This window comes from Ictalurus punctatus, chromosome 2 (assembly GCF_001660625.3).
Source record: "Ictalurus punctatus breed USDA103 chromosome 2, Coco_2.0, whole genome shotgun sequence".
NCBI classification, from domain to species: Eukaryota; Metazoa; Chordata; class Actinopteri; order Siluriformes; family Ictaluridae; genus Ictalurus; species Ictalurus punctatus.
This window is the reverse complement of record NC_030417.2, coordinates 16,686,074-16,701,382: the sequence shown is the minus strand read 5'-3', so window position 1 is coordinate 16,701,382 and position 15,309 is coordinate 16,686,074.

Genomic DNA, 15,309 nt, shown 5'->3' with positions numbered 1-15,309 from the left:
GTATAAAATTAAACAACTGATCTTGTTTAAGGTCAGTGGTGACTTAACAGTTAAGGCTTTGAGTTACTGATGAGTTGATCAGGGGTTCAAGCCCCGGTGCTGCCAAGCTGCCCCTGTTGGGCTTCAGGGGCACTGTATCATGGGTGAACTTGTGCTCTGACCCCATTTTCCTGGCATGAGAAAAAGAAAAGAATTTCACTGTGCTGTAATGTTTAAGTGACCAACAAAGACTCTTTATAATTTAAATCCTTATGAATTTTCCATGAAATCAGGTTCTCCATAACAAAGAGCCTTAATTATTGATCAACACAACACAAGTTGCTAATATGCTACATGTAATTCTGTTTAATCTGAGAGTCATGATGCCGAATGCAGTCATAGCAGAATGTGAAGAGGGAGATTACCTGAATATGCAGATAGCAACAGACTGGAGATTGCTGAGTTTGCACAGACTGCCCTCTAGAGGCACAAAAGTCCTGTTTTCAAAATATCCGTGTGAATGTGAATGAGTAATATTAAATAAAAAGGTTAAAATATACTTGCTGTCAATAAAAACTTCTCACATGGAGCAATAATACAAATTAACAAAGTATGAATTCCACATGGGAGTATTTGTATCACCACAGTTTAAAAGAGAGAAAGCACTCAGATACAGTATCAGAAGGAAGTGTGAAGTGTGCTTCTCTAAAGTCATTTAAAGCCAAAATAAAGAAGCTTCCTAAAAATAATTTAAAGATAGTAAATACACTTATCAGAGTGCTGCGGAATTCTCGAATCTGATTAGTCAGAAGGTGTTGATTAATTTTCTATAACAGCAGGTCTGACACTTGTAGAAAGGCAAATCACAGGTGTATATTAATTAGCTTTTTGTAATAGTTTATCATTTTATAATAACAACTTACACACGACTTGTATGGTGGACATTTCACACAAACATATATTTTTTTTAAATGTGTGTAATTGCTGATAATGTGAAACTTGGTAAAATTCAGAAACAGCCATCAGTCTCCTTATTTTACAGAGGTGAGATTTCAGGAAATGTTGCTTATTCTAGATGTTCTTCTAAGCATAGAGGAAATTTATACAGTTCAGTATTAGGCTCAATGTTCCATAGATCTAATACAGTGATGATGAAAATATGAGCTCAGTGTGTGTCTATATAATGCACGTTTTTTTTATTGATCCCTAAGTAGAAGCATCACTGTGTGCAGCGAGCGCAGTAATACACAGCTGTGTCTTCTGTCTGCAGATTCTGTCCTCTCAGAGTCACCGTGCTGCTGGAGCCGAAATACTGAACTTGCTTTTTAGAGAATCTTTATGATAAGTATCTCCACCACCCTAAATGTGGTTTATCCACTCCACAGCTTTTCCTGCAGGTTGTCGAATCCAAGCTGTGGCATAGCTGTTATCAGTAACAGAGTAGCCGGATACTTTACAGCTGAGGGTTAAAGAATCTCCTGCCTTTAACATCTCTGAGGTGACCTGAGTCAGTTCTACTGCACATCCCACATCTGAAAAAAGAGATGCCACAATTTCAGTCACAAATGTATGTACAGTAGGTTGTAACTGTAATAATTTGCTACAGTAGCAGCTCTGAGTTCATTATTGATGTGAAACTCACAGGATGAAGCTGCCAGCAGCAACAGAAATGGAAGGAACATCATTGAACTAAAAGCAGTGTTAAATTCTCCAGAGCCGATATTTCTCTATATGTAGTTGTAAGTGGGGAAGTTTTGCATATGCATGTGTACATTGTTATGCTGGTCCATTCAAAACAGCCTGTTAATTTCTGTCTCCTACAGGTTTTAATAATCACAATGGAATTTTTTTTTGGTGATGTAAAAAAAAAGTTGATTTATACATTAAAGACTGAATACGTAAGTTAAATTTAGTTCTATAAATGAATGTAAACCTCATTCTACATGGACAAGGTGCTCAAATAACTAGATGCCTAAATAAACACACACTTGTCTCATAACAAATTATTTAATTAAAATCCAAAGATACTTGCTTATTTGAGCATAATGTTTTTTGAGTATTTTTATTTTATTTTATAAACCCAGAAGTGTGTGTGTGTTATGGCATTGATCTCTGTTTCCTATCTCTTTGAACAACTGCTTAGGTCTCTGAAAGGAAATTATCTTATATAATGTACTCTCATATTATGAACTGTATTAAGACACCTTGGATACAGTGAATACTTTGTTATAGTTTGTTTGTGTGTCTCTGTGCTATCAAATACATATGATGAATGTATTCATTTAATTACCTCTTTAATAAGCATAACCATTCTTTCTTATAGCTGACATGTATTTTCTGTCTCTTGAAAAGTCTTATTTTCATAGTGTTGTTACGCCACGGCCAGCAGAGGGCAATGGCTTGGCTCCGGACGAGTCACGTGACATTGTTTTTGTTCGCTCGCTTCCTGATTGAGCAATTTGTGTTAAGTGACTTTAATTTGCCCCAGGTGTCCATGCTTTGAGTTAATGATGTTCTTTATTTAAATGCCTGGGTGAGTGAGCACTTCGCTCAGTACTATACTGTGTCTGTTCTTTGTGAGTATTGTTTGGTGCAGTAGCTGCGTTTGTTTTCCCATGCCTCGAATGTTCTGGTTTCCCGGTGAAGTCCGCGTTTACTTTAACCCTGAGTTTGTGTCTAATAAAGACTGCGACCTGCACCTGCATCCGCCTCCAGTCCTGTTTCTTAACAAGTGTGCTGTGTGTTTTGTCCATCTGTCTGGCACCTGCACCAGTAGAAACTGTCCACACACTGCTGTTATCAATGTGTATAAATACTTCTGTTTTGCATGAATAAACCGGACGTCTTTGTGAGCATGCACGTGTTGGTGTATGTCCATTTAGACCAGGGATCTCAAACTCAATTTACCTGGGGGCCGCTGGAGGTAGAGTATGGGTGAGGCTGGGCCACATCAAGTATTCCACAAAAAAGGATTTCAAGTATTCCAAAAACAGTACAACCGATCCAATCTTCTTAATCTTAAGTAATAACTATTTAGAACATGAACGGTTCTTCAGAACATAGGTTTCTCTTACTTCCTCCTACTCCTTGCTGCCAGAGACTTGGCAACGCTTCCTCTTACACAGCTGAGCCACATTTGGTTTGAGGGAGGAAGCAACCGGGACCCTCAGTATGGCTCGAAGATGCTCATCTGTAAGGCTGGACCTGAACTTTGATTTATTAAAATTCATAGTGGAGAAGAGCTTTTCGCACAGATAGGTGCTCCCAAAAAGGCACATGATTTGCTTGAACATCTTGGAAAGCTCAGGGAACGTGGAGGGCAATTCTCTCATAAATTGTCCAAGCTTGTCTGTTTTTCCACTCACCTCCCTGAACTTGGCTTTGAGTTCAGAACTGCACTGCAGGTCAATTAGCTCCAATTGAACCACGGGGGGGCATCTTCCACATCGAAGGAGAAGGGGTCAGCAAAAATTTGAAACGTGGCTCTGTGTGTCTTGAAGTCTGCAAACCTGTGATCAAATTCTTCCTGTAGCTTTAGAATGGTATCAGCATACTTCTCACCACTGGATGGTGTGCCTGAATCCATGAGCGCCTTGCATGCTGGGAAATGGCAGAGGTTTGTCTGAGAAAGCTGGGCTTTCCATAACACAAGTTTTGTGGAGAATGCTCTGACACTGTCATATGCAACACTGACAAGCTGGCCCTGGCCTTGTAACTTCTTGTTCAGTACATTCAGCTCCTGTGTGATGTCAACAAGAAAAGCTAAGTCCATTAGCCATTTGGGATCACTTAGTACAGGAACAGATATCCCATCCTTATCCATGAAGGCTTTCACTTCTGCTCTCAACTCAAAAAACCTCTTCAAGACGTCCCCCCTGCTAAGCCAACGTACCTCGGTGAAGTAGAGCACATCCTCATATGCTGACTCTATTTCCTCCAAAAAGGTGCGGAACTGCCGGTGCTTTAAGCCCCTGGATCTGATATGGTTGGTGAATTTTACAACGTCAGACATCACATTGTCAAACTTAAGGCATTTGCTGCAAAGGGCCTGCTGATGGATAATGCAGTGCAAAGCAATGGCCTCTTCCACACCCTCCTCTTCCAGTTTTCTTTGAACAAGTGCCACCAGTCTCCTCCCTGTCACTGATGGCGCTCCGTCGGTTGTTATTCCAGCAAAACTCTTCCATAGTAAGCCGGCATCCACAATGGCATCACACAGCTGGTGGAATATCTCCTGACCGGTGGTCTGGCCATGCATTGTTATTACTGTGAGAAAATCCTCCATCACTTCAAAATTCATCAACTTCATCACTTCATCAACACCACGGACATATATTGCGAGCTGCGCAGTGTCAGTGACATCTGTGCTCTCATCAAGAGCGATTGAGTATGAATGGAAATGTCTAGCTTTCTCACACAGTTGATCGTAAATGTTATCCGACAGGTCAGAAATGCGCTCTGCCACTGTGTTGGCTGAAAGGCTGATGTTGCTAAACTGACCTTTCTTTTCCAGATAGACTATACTTGCAGCCTGTAACATGCACTGGTTGATGAACTCGCCGTCTTTGAATGGCTTTCCTGCCTTAGCAATCATCTCACTCACCACATAGCTAGCTTCGACTGCTGCATCACTCTCTTTGCTTGCTTTCTTGAAAAAATCTTGTTGCCTCAGTAGACATGTTTTAAGTTTGGCGACCTGGTCCTCTCGCTCATCTCCCTGGTATTTTGCATACTCCTCAGCATGTCTAGTTGAGTAATGACGTCTGATGTTATACTCCTTGTGCACCGCAACTTTATCTGTGCATATTAGACACGTCGGAATGCCCCTGTGCGCTACAAAAAAATATTCCGTTTCCCACGTCTCCTGAAATTGTCTGTGCTCATCGCCAACCTTTCTCTTCACGGCAGGTTTTGAAAAAGACATGACTTGGTGACAAAAAAAAAAAACACGTATTTGCACTGGGTAACACTCCCAAAACACGTTTCAAGTGACCAACGTTGATAATTTGTGTTGTTGTCACGAACCTGAGCTATGGTAGCCCACAAGTGTTAAAAAATATAAAACGCCCAGGGCAATGACTCACGCAGGTGCATGTGAGAAAAAGTTAGTGGGGGCGGGCCACACTAACAGCAAGCTTTGATTTCAAGTAGGGGGCCACAAAATATCGTTCCGCGGGCCGCAATTGGCCCCTGGGCTGCGAGTCTGAGACCCCTGATTTAGACTGTCCAGATCTGAAACGCTCTGAGGAAAACTACACTTCCTAGCTCATAGCAGTACAGAACTAAAAGTTAAGTGAGAGTAAAACAGGCTGAAAGGGCTGACGGAGCTCTGAAGACATAATCTGTGATTCCTAAAATACTTGGAAATCTAACAGTCTCAGTCTGTCACACTGTGAAATATAGCTGTGTTAAAACAGCATGTACGGAAAACTTTTATACTGGCCGGAGCTCATTACACAGGCTCTTGGAAGCACAGACAAAAGTCAAAGAATTCAATAATAGGCTTTTTCAACGTAATCTGCGTTGTGTTTTATATATAAGAAGTGACTTAAGTAATCTTACAGCAGTGTAAATGTCCAAAAAATAAAACATTCACAACAAGCCACATGCAGTAAAAGTAAGTGGTAACATGTCAGTCATACAGTAAATAATAAAAACGTTTTGTTTCTTTGACCTCCATGAATACACTTCTCATGAAAATGTGAGCTTGTCATGTGACTATAGCAAGCATGTGTTTTTGTACTGATGTATATGGAGAAGTATCGCTGTGGGTCACGGGCGCAGCAATACACTACAGTGTCTTCTGTCCTCACACTGGTCATTTGCAGATACATCTGCTTCTTACTGTTGTCTCTGGAGATGGTGAAGCGGCCATTAAGTGCACTGGAGTAAAACTTCCTATCACTATCATACTCGATACTTGCAACAAATTCCAGCCCTTTTCCAGGCGCCTGTCTGATTCAACCCATCCAGTAACTACTAAAGTCAAATCCAGAGGCTGTGCAGGTCAGTTTATGAGACTAATCAGGTTTGATGATCACTGAATCAGATTCAATTAGTGTCTGATTCAGGAATCTGAAAAAGATAAATACACAAAGATTGGCGTTATAAGTATAAAAATAAGACAAAGAAATTTTGTTTAAAATATAAAATAAATGATAATACTAACATTGAATGTAATTTAAACAATTACAGTTGCTGTAAATGAAAACAAATTGTATGTTGTTGCGCTGAACATATATCAGCATAAATGCTTCAAACGCAGGACATCATTTGCATGGCATGCCCACTAGAGGCATAAAAGTATTTACAGAGAAATAGCCATGAAGAGAAAAGGCTTACTGAATAACTCCAGCTGTGTTTCATGCTGTCAAGTCCATAACTGCTCTTTACTCATTAAAGCAGAGATGTCCTTTTAGTACATCACTGTGTATCACTGTAACACCCAGAAGAACATGAAGTTTTCTGATCACTGAACAACACAAACATGTCCAGTTCTTTCAGAAATTGTCATTTTTCAGCTGTGTATCTAATCCAGGTTATCCAATACAAACTGAATGTAGTTCCAGAAATAATGCAGGTCACAAATCATCACTGCTGTTAAAGTTTTGTGAATGATGGTATAGTATATAACATTTAGAGTTATTTATTATTAACTTTGCAGAGTAGTGTAATGAAATATATAATAATACTATGATAATGTTAGCAACAAAGAGAAACTGTCATTCAGTTGTTTAATGTGAGTGAGATGATGGTGAATCATTGCAGTCTGTGAGGAGAGAGAAGCTGAATGTGTATTAATGAGCAGTTAGAGGTGGTTTAGTTTATACAGAACTTTACGTAAAATACAACAGAAGCAGAAGAGTTCAGTGACAGATTCAGTAAGGAATAAAACACTTGGGGGCATACTGTTATAGGAAAATAATCAAGGGCAGGGTGATGTGACACATCCTCATTTAAAGCAGTGTCACTGTTACCACATTAAAGTTAATTATTTTCCTACAGTAGCATGTGCAGAAGTGTCTAATAATGCTAATAATGCTCTCATATGCATTGTGTATTGAAATCAACATCAGAAATTACTCATCAATAAACATTTTTTTTTAAAAATCAGAGTTATCATTTCATTTAAAAGCCAGTTATTGTGAGTACCATTTAAATTCAATCATCAGAAAATCAGAAACCGCTTTTAAACATGGGAAGCAAGTGGCATCAGGGGTGCCCACACTTTTTTGATTCGAGAGCTACTTTTAAAATGACCCGTCAAAGAGATCTACCTACACTAAAAATGCGAAACATATATATATATATATATATATATATATATATATATATATATATATATATATATATATATATATATACTGAGTATACTTCAAATATATATACACACAAAATATGTGTTCATGTACCTTGCATAACTGCATGAGCCCTTATGGCACACTACAATTCAGTACATGTTTGGTCATTACCTTACTCTGATGACTTGCACTGAATAGAATCATCCATGGTTGCATAGTCCAGACAGTTGCTGCTGGTAGCCAGCCCCAAGCAGGCCTCCAAATGATGATCAGTCATTGTGGAACGGTATTTGGACTTAATAATCTTCATGTAGGAAAAGGCTGACACACATAAATCAGTAGAGCCAAATAATGCAGTCAAGGAGGTTGCACATTTCCTCATGTTTGGGTACTTTTCCCCTGTGAGTTAGTTCCAAAACTGTCCATGAGCCCTGGACTTCAGCTGAATGTCAGTCTGTCGTTTCAAAATCTCATCCTCCACTTCCGACGAGTTCAGGTGAAACAGCGTTGCAATTATCGATGCGAGTGAATCAACCTCAACATTGTCCCTAAATGGGTAGCACATGAATGTAGCTACTGGCTCCAGTAAAGCACAGTCTTGAAAGCGTCTGTCAAACTCTGACCGACAGCTGTCAATCTGCTCCGTGTAGTGTGCAATGTTCAATTGCGCACAAGCCTTCCGCTGCGTCTCCAGATCTGACGCGAGATTTTGGAAGTTCCCCAAATCATGGCGCTGCAGCTTTGAGGACAGAAGTTGCATTTTCCGTTTAAAGGCATTAACTGAGCTGATCATATTCACCACGGTTTTGTCTTTTCCTTGCAGCTCCAAATTAAGCTCATTTAACATGTTGGTCAGATCGGTTAAAAATGCCAAGTCCAGCAGCCACTGATCATCGTTGAGTTTATGTATTCTGCATGTTTAACAGCAAAAAGAAACTCCCTTATCTCCGGACAGAGCTCTTGAATTCTCTGCAGGAGAATTTTACCCCTACTAAGCCATCTCACGTCAGTGTGTAGCAGGAGCTCAGAGTGGTCGCAGTCTGCCTTCTCCAGATGCACACGGAACAGCCGTCTGTGAAGTGATCTAGCACGTATAGAACAGGCGATCTTTGTTGCCACATCCATGATCTCTTTCATGTTTAGCGTTTTTGCGCATAAGGCTTGTTGGTGTATTATGCAGTGACTGTACTTCTTGATAGCTGGAGTGCTTTGATTGAAGATAATATTTCGGTTTTGTTCATAAAGTCCCGAAACAACGAGTCCTGTTTACCAACCAAAGGATTTCTTTTCATCACTTATATTTCGACAGCTTTAGACAGTCATTTCCTAACCAGCCTCACAATTAAATAAAAAAAGTAGCTTTTATAGACTGAAGGAGATCGTGATGATAATCAGTGCAGTCCTCTATGTGTTGTGTACTGAGTCGACATCAGGAATTAGCCTTTAAGAGATACCAACAAATATTTTTGTGTCTGAGTCATCAAGTGAAATTTATTACCAAATATTTTAAGTAGCATTTGAATTAAAATATAGGAAGTAAAAAAATGAAAGCTTTTAGACATATAAAGCAAGTGGAATATTAACTGGACATTCAAACAGCTAAAAGATCTAATTATATTCTTATTAATGATGACCTGAGTAAATCTTTATATATATATATATATATATATATATATATATATATATATATATATATATATATATATATATATATATATATATATATATATATATATTTGGATAAAATAATGATTTATGTGTCTAGCAGGAGATATGTAGAGACAATAGAGTGTGTTGTTTGTATTGGGGTTTTCTCTATTCTCCAAAGTTTAACAGAAACCATCACATCACATAAATAGAGGGATATCCAGCCCTGATGCTTGTCTTTGCATATCTTGTGATGATGGGAGGAGAATGTATTTCAAACATGTTTAAATCATAATGTGGAAATTCCTCTTATGTGGGATATGTGGATTTTTATTGGAACAGAAGCCTCTTTATCAAATGCTATAATTTTCATTCAAATATTGAAGTGTCAGTGTAATAAGCAGTGTAAATTTAGCATGATAATAATTATCTGTGCTTGAGGATATTGGGATCATTATAATAGACAAATTCTACCTCTCAAAATGCTCTCACACTTTCTCACACAAATTCTAATTTGCTGAGGTGATTATTATAATTCCATAACTTACAAGAACTTGTTATACTGTAGTATCTTTACCTAACAATGCTGTGTATAATGTACAGCAATGTTAGAGATGTAGCATTATTATGTTAGAAAATGGTTTAAAATCTACATTGTAAACTTTTTAAAAAATAACTTTCAACTCTTTGTTGTCATTTGTGTGATTATATATTTTTTTAGTTAGACTTGGATAGATAAGTGTTGTACTTGTGGACTAATAGGCCTTTGTACAGGGTGTTTTTGTACAGGTTTATTGTTGATCTGTCTCACTGTGGTTCACGGGCGCAGTAATACACAGCTGTGTCTTCAGTCTGCATGTTCTGCCCTGTTAATGTTACTGTGCTGCTGGATGTGTCTCTGGAAACCTGAAACCTGCTTTTCAGTTTCTCACTGTAGTCAGTGCCACCGCTACTACATATACGTCCGATCCATTCCAGCGCTTTTCCTGCAGGTTGTCGTATCCAGTGTGTACAGTAGCTGCTATCAGTTAATGAATATCCAGACACTTTACAGGTCAGAGTCATTGACTGACCAAGTGTTAATACCGTGGATCCGGGCTGGATCAGCTCAACACAGTGAGCACATGTTAAATAAAAGTTCATTTTAATGTTATAAAATGAAAATGTGCCCAAAAGCCATATTTATGTCAAATGTAAAAACACTTACAGTGTACGGCTGCCAGCAGCAGCAGCAGCAATAGGGATGTGGAGATCATGGTGTGTGTTGAAGCAGAATAAGTAAAAGCTCTTGGTCTTCATTGCTTAAATATATAACAGGGAAGGACATTTGCATAGAGACACTCCTTATATTAGGGGAATTTTGATGCAATCCCACATATCAGGACCAATTTACCTTATTGATGTTTGTGTGACTTTATTTTCATTTGATCATAATGCATAAATACATCTATGCATACTAACTGACTATTATTTTTTGTTTGTTTGTTTTGTTTTGTTTCAGCTTCAGAGTGGTGTGATGCCATTGATCCATCATCATGTTAGAATGATCAAATTTGCCATTCTGAATAATCAGTATTGGGAATTCTACAGCGCTGTGGTATAACTAATATTATAGGTTGTGTGTTTTTGTTTTGAATATTCATTAGAGATAAAGTCGCCACCAAAAATTTCCCAGTTACAGAAAATGACTGAATGAATTTGTATCATTTATTAAGCTTGCTTGTTGACTTAAACAGTTTTAGATCTTAAAAGTATCACTGCTGCCAATGGAACTTGTGAATTTTATTAACTCTGATATCTGTCCTTATGTGTGGATGAAACAGATTTGAAGTTTAGAATGGGCCATGTAACATTTATGGAAGGAGTCTCCAGTTTCAGTAAGTTTTCAGACACAGAAAACTCTTTAGAACAGAGGATTTTTAACAAACTAAGTTGGTTCTTTTTCCCACAATATGAATATTTAAACCTTTAAACCATTTGATTTGCATAATAGTGTTTAGGTGTTGCAAAGGTGCAATAGAACTAAAGTCATACTACATTTCCTGCAAATTTAAAAACATGTACACATTCACAAAATATAAGAGCTACTACTATTTACTTACTAATTCATCAAACAATGTGGATTATGCAACCTGGTTTAATGAGGCAATGATATAGTAGATCTGTAATGTCTTAGTTTTTAAAAAATGTTGTAAATAGATTTTACAACTGAGATGGAATCCCAGGACGACAGCAGTCCTCTCTCAGTCATTTTAACCTCAACATGTTGGGATGATGTTGTATAAGTAGATAAAGAGCACCTCTCAGAGGTCATAAAACATAATGTTCATAATATCTAATGTGGGTGCAGATGTATTAATATACTAAATATAAATATAAATATAAATATATAAAGTGCAAGTCAAACATTTAGGTCAATTTGATTGTCTGTGAAAAAAACAAAATAATTTGCACTTCTAGTGAAATGGTAGAGAAGATTTTTCTATCCATTCATTATTTATTATGCTTTCATCTGGTCCATAATAATTTAACATTTAATTTAATATTTATTTATGTATGTAGGATGTGATGGTCTTCCATAAATTGTACCTTTTAAGTTAATTCAAAATAAACTTCACACATATGTAAGGCTTAATTTTTGTACAGTCCTCTCACTGAGATGTACAGCTGTGTGTCTTTGCACAATAATAAACAGCCGTGTCTTCTGGCACCAGGCTGCTGATATCTAAGTAAAGCACACTGTTGCTCGTGTCTCTGGAGATGCTGAAGCGAGTTTTAAAGGAAGCTCCAGAATCTATGCCTCACCACCCCTTATGATCCCGATCCACTCCAAGCCTTTTCCTGGAGGTTGTCTGATCCAGCCTGTGCCGTAGGTAGTGAGGGCATAGCCAGAAATCTGACAGGACAACTTCACTGAGGCTCCGGGAGGTTTAACCTCAGCAGGACAAGAGGTCAGACTGATGCCATGCACATCTGAGAAGAAGAGAGTGGTAAAACATACAGAAGCTATTAAACACACTTCACTTCAACTCAGACTGAAATATGGAGCATATAAAAATGTGAGTAAGGTGTGGAGAGACGTGTTTACTCACAGGGCACAGAGGATATCAGAAGAAGAAGAGGCCAGCTCATGATTCCTCTGCTGTACTCGACCAAACACAGAGACTGCTGTGTACTTAATGTATTTATATCTGTCTGAGGTTGGGGAGATTTGCATGCAGTATGGGTTATGTATTTTACAGTAATTACGGCAGTCTTTCTACAATACAGCATTTCTTCAAACATTTTCATTCATAAAACTGTGTAGACAAATTCTTAAAGGAAACAATAAACAAATAACCTAATTAATGTTAATCAAAATATAGTTTTAGTGTTGCATATGAAGAAACAAATAAATTAGCTAAAAGTTTTCTCATGAGTTAAGTTTTAATCAAAAATTGTAATGTAATGCAAGTGAATGTTTTATCTTTTAATGTCTTTGCGTATACTTAATGTTGCTTTCATGTTTGTCTTCAGCTTTAAGCACCAGCCAGAGATAATAAAAGAAAAGGCTGAGAATTTTACAGAGGAATTCTGACTGTTAATGGAGTAAGACGAAAGGAGAAATAAATCTGAGCACTAAAATGAATGGATGTTGTTTATAATAAATGTCTCTGGGGTTCAGTTTCCTGCTGAGGGAATATTTACAGCTCATGAGGATGTGCTTGTGTAAGTTTTTGTACAGCTCTGGAGTCTGTTGTGTCAGTGTGAGGGTCGTGCACGGTAATAAACAGCCTCATCTTCAGCTTTCAGACTCTTCACTTCTAGGTACAGCATGTTTTTATTGGTGTCTTTAGCGATGGAGAACTGGCCCTGCAGAGACTGAGCGAATGTTGTGCCAGTGCCAGTGTCAATGCACCCGATCCACTCCAGCCCTTTTCCTGGTTTCTGATGGATCCAGTGCATCCTGTAGTAGCTCATTGAGAATCCAGAGACAGTACAGGACAGAGTGACTGACTCTCCAGGTCTCTTCACCACAGAAGCAGAGGAGGTCAGGGACTGTCCATAAGAATCTGGAAGAGAAGAGTATAACTAGGTAATGTTGTGTTATAATGCTTATCGGGACAGAATGGTTAATTTTCCTAATAATCATCACATGAAAAAGTCTGAAACTTACATGAAATGAGCACAAATAAAATACAATGTCCTAAAATCATCCTTCTCTGAGTTTTACTTCACCCAGATTTAAAGTGTATGGGAGTGTTATCTATCACAGAGCTCACTGGAAACTTGAACAGCCAAGAACATGCTATTTATACCCGACTCTATTTGAATAGGTAGTGACCATGACCACTATGGATGTGTTAAATCCACAAGCACAGGCTGCACAGTGTATAGATGAGTGGATGATTATAAGGTCAGTTTTACTAAATGTAGCTGACTGAAGACACCAAAAATATTACTGTATACACTACAAATTCATAGGAATGTTATGCATAGATGGTTTAGTTTAAACAGACTGCCCCTTCAATGTAAAATAACAGTAACTTGGACCTCAATTGAAAATAAACTGCTCTTGCACATTTCTGCTAAAAGACATGAACACTTGGAGCATTATATACAATACAACAGAAGCAGAGGAGCTCAGTGATAGATTCAGTAAAGAATAAAACACTTTGGGAGGAAAATAATCAACAATGAATTAAAACAGATTTCCTGTTACCACCCAAAGTGTTTGTCATCAATTACATTATTACAGTTATAAAAAGTCGTTTCCTAACCAGCCTCAGCAGTTAAAGGAGCATAAAGGAGCATACAGCATAAAGGAGCACCAGTTAAAGGAACATGAAAGGGATATTCTAAAAGCAACTCATGTAAACACCTTAATCACAATATTGTCTTACTCAGAATAAGGTCAATAATTAGATTATTACTTATATAGAAAGTAATAATCTAATTATTGACCTTATTCTGAGTAAGACAATATTGTGGATAAAGGTGTTTACATGAGTTGCTTTTAGAATATCCCTTTCATGTTCCTGTTTTACATGCTATAGAACATAGATCGATTTAACGGCACACATCATTACTTCCCCATGCCGTCCGACATTTCCTCCAGAATTTCACGTATCAGCATACATTTCATCTTTGTTATCGTACTACTGGCCCAAATTTAGCCTATTACCCAAAGACACTTAAAATTCAACATAGAAGCAAATACTCACATCTGTAAACCCAGTTGGAGATAGAAAAACGACACTAGCCGTGAGTGAGAAGAGGCAAGGGTCCAGATTTTATTTCCACCTCACGAGATCCACACCAATGAGAATTCTCAGAAGTGATCTGACGCCTGGAGCTCAAGCTCCAGTATTTATAATGTATTTACACAGTAGATAACCAATATATTTTAGAAAGACTATGATTTCAATACTAATAGGTTTAAAAAGAGCTCATCTACATTACCATGATGTTTAAAAAAAGGCTTATCAAATTTACCATGATGTTTTGAAAGAGGACTTTCTGACTACCATTAGGATTGAAAGTGGGAGAGAGAGAAAATAATTTAGAGAGACCTTAGTCTCATGTTGTTATCTCATAATGTTATGTGTGTGCGTTGGGGCCTTTGTGTGTGTTATGTCTGCACGCCTGCCCTTGACTGTACGAGAGTATGTGTGTTTCTCAGCCTGCACTCCTCAGCTCTTATATTTCTCTGTGACCAGTAAACCATAGTGTGTTACTCTTAAAGATCTTAAAGTGTGAATCCAACCAGTCATGTGAATTTTCAATAAAATTACATATTACTCATACTAGGTCTCCCTCGTGTTTATTTCATGTCATTTTTATCCACAACAGTACCATATACAGTTTTGGCTGTTTCATTTTCAATTTTATGAAGGCTTCAAGTGCAGTTAATTATTTGTCATGCTGTACGTGTAAATAGATGACGACTTGAAGCCATGGGCTGCGTCCGAAGCCACATACTTACCTACAATATAGTAGCCGAAATACGTGCATTTCACCTATTATAGCAGGTAAGTATGTGGTTTCGGATGCCGCCGTGCTCACTTCTTTGCTGTTGGTTGAGGACAGCCGTGTGTGTCCTGTCGCAAAATGCGGTTAAAACTCCCACACGACGTTAATAGTGTGATTAAGGTGTGTACATGTCTGTAATGCACTTCAGTAATGCAACTTAAATAGGAATACTCCACATGTCTTAATTTGATTTGTGTTTACTTCGAGTATGACTTTAGTCGGATTAAGGTAATCAATAATCACTGTTTAATGATAGTTTTTATTGGTCACATATACATTACAGCACAGTGAAATTATTTTACCCCAGCATGTTCAGAAGTTTGGGTCAGCCATGATACAGCGCCCCTGGAGCAAAGAGGGTTAAGGGCCT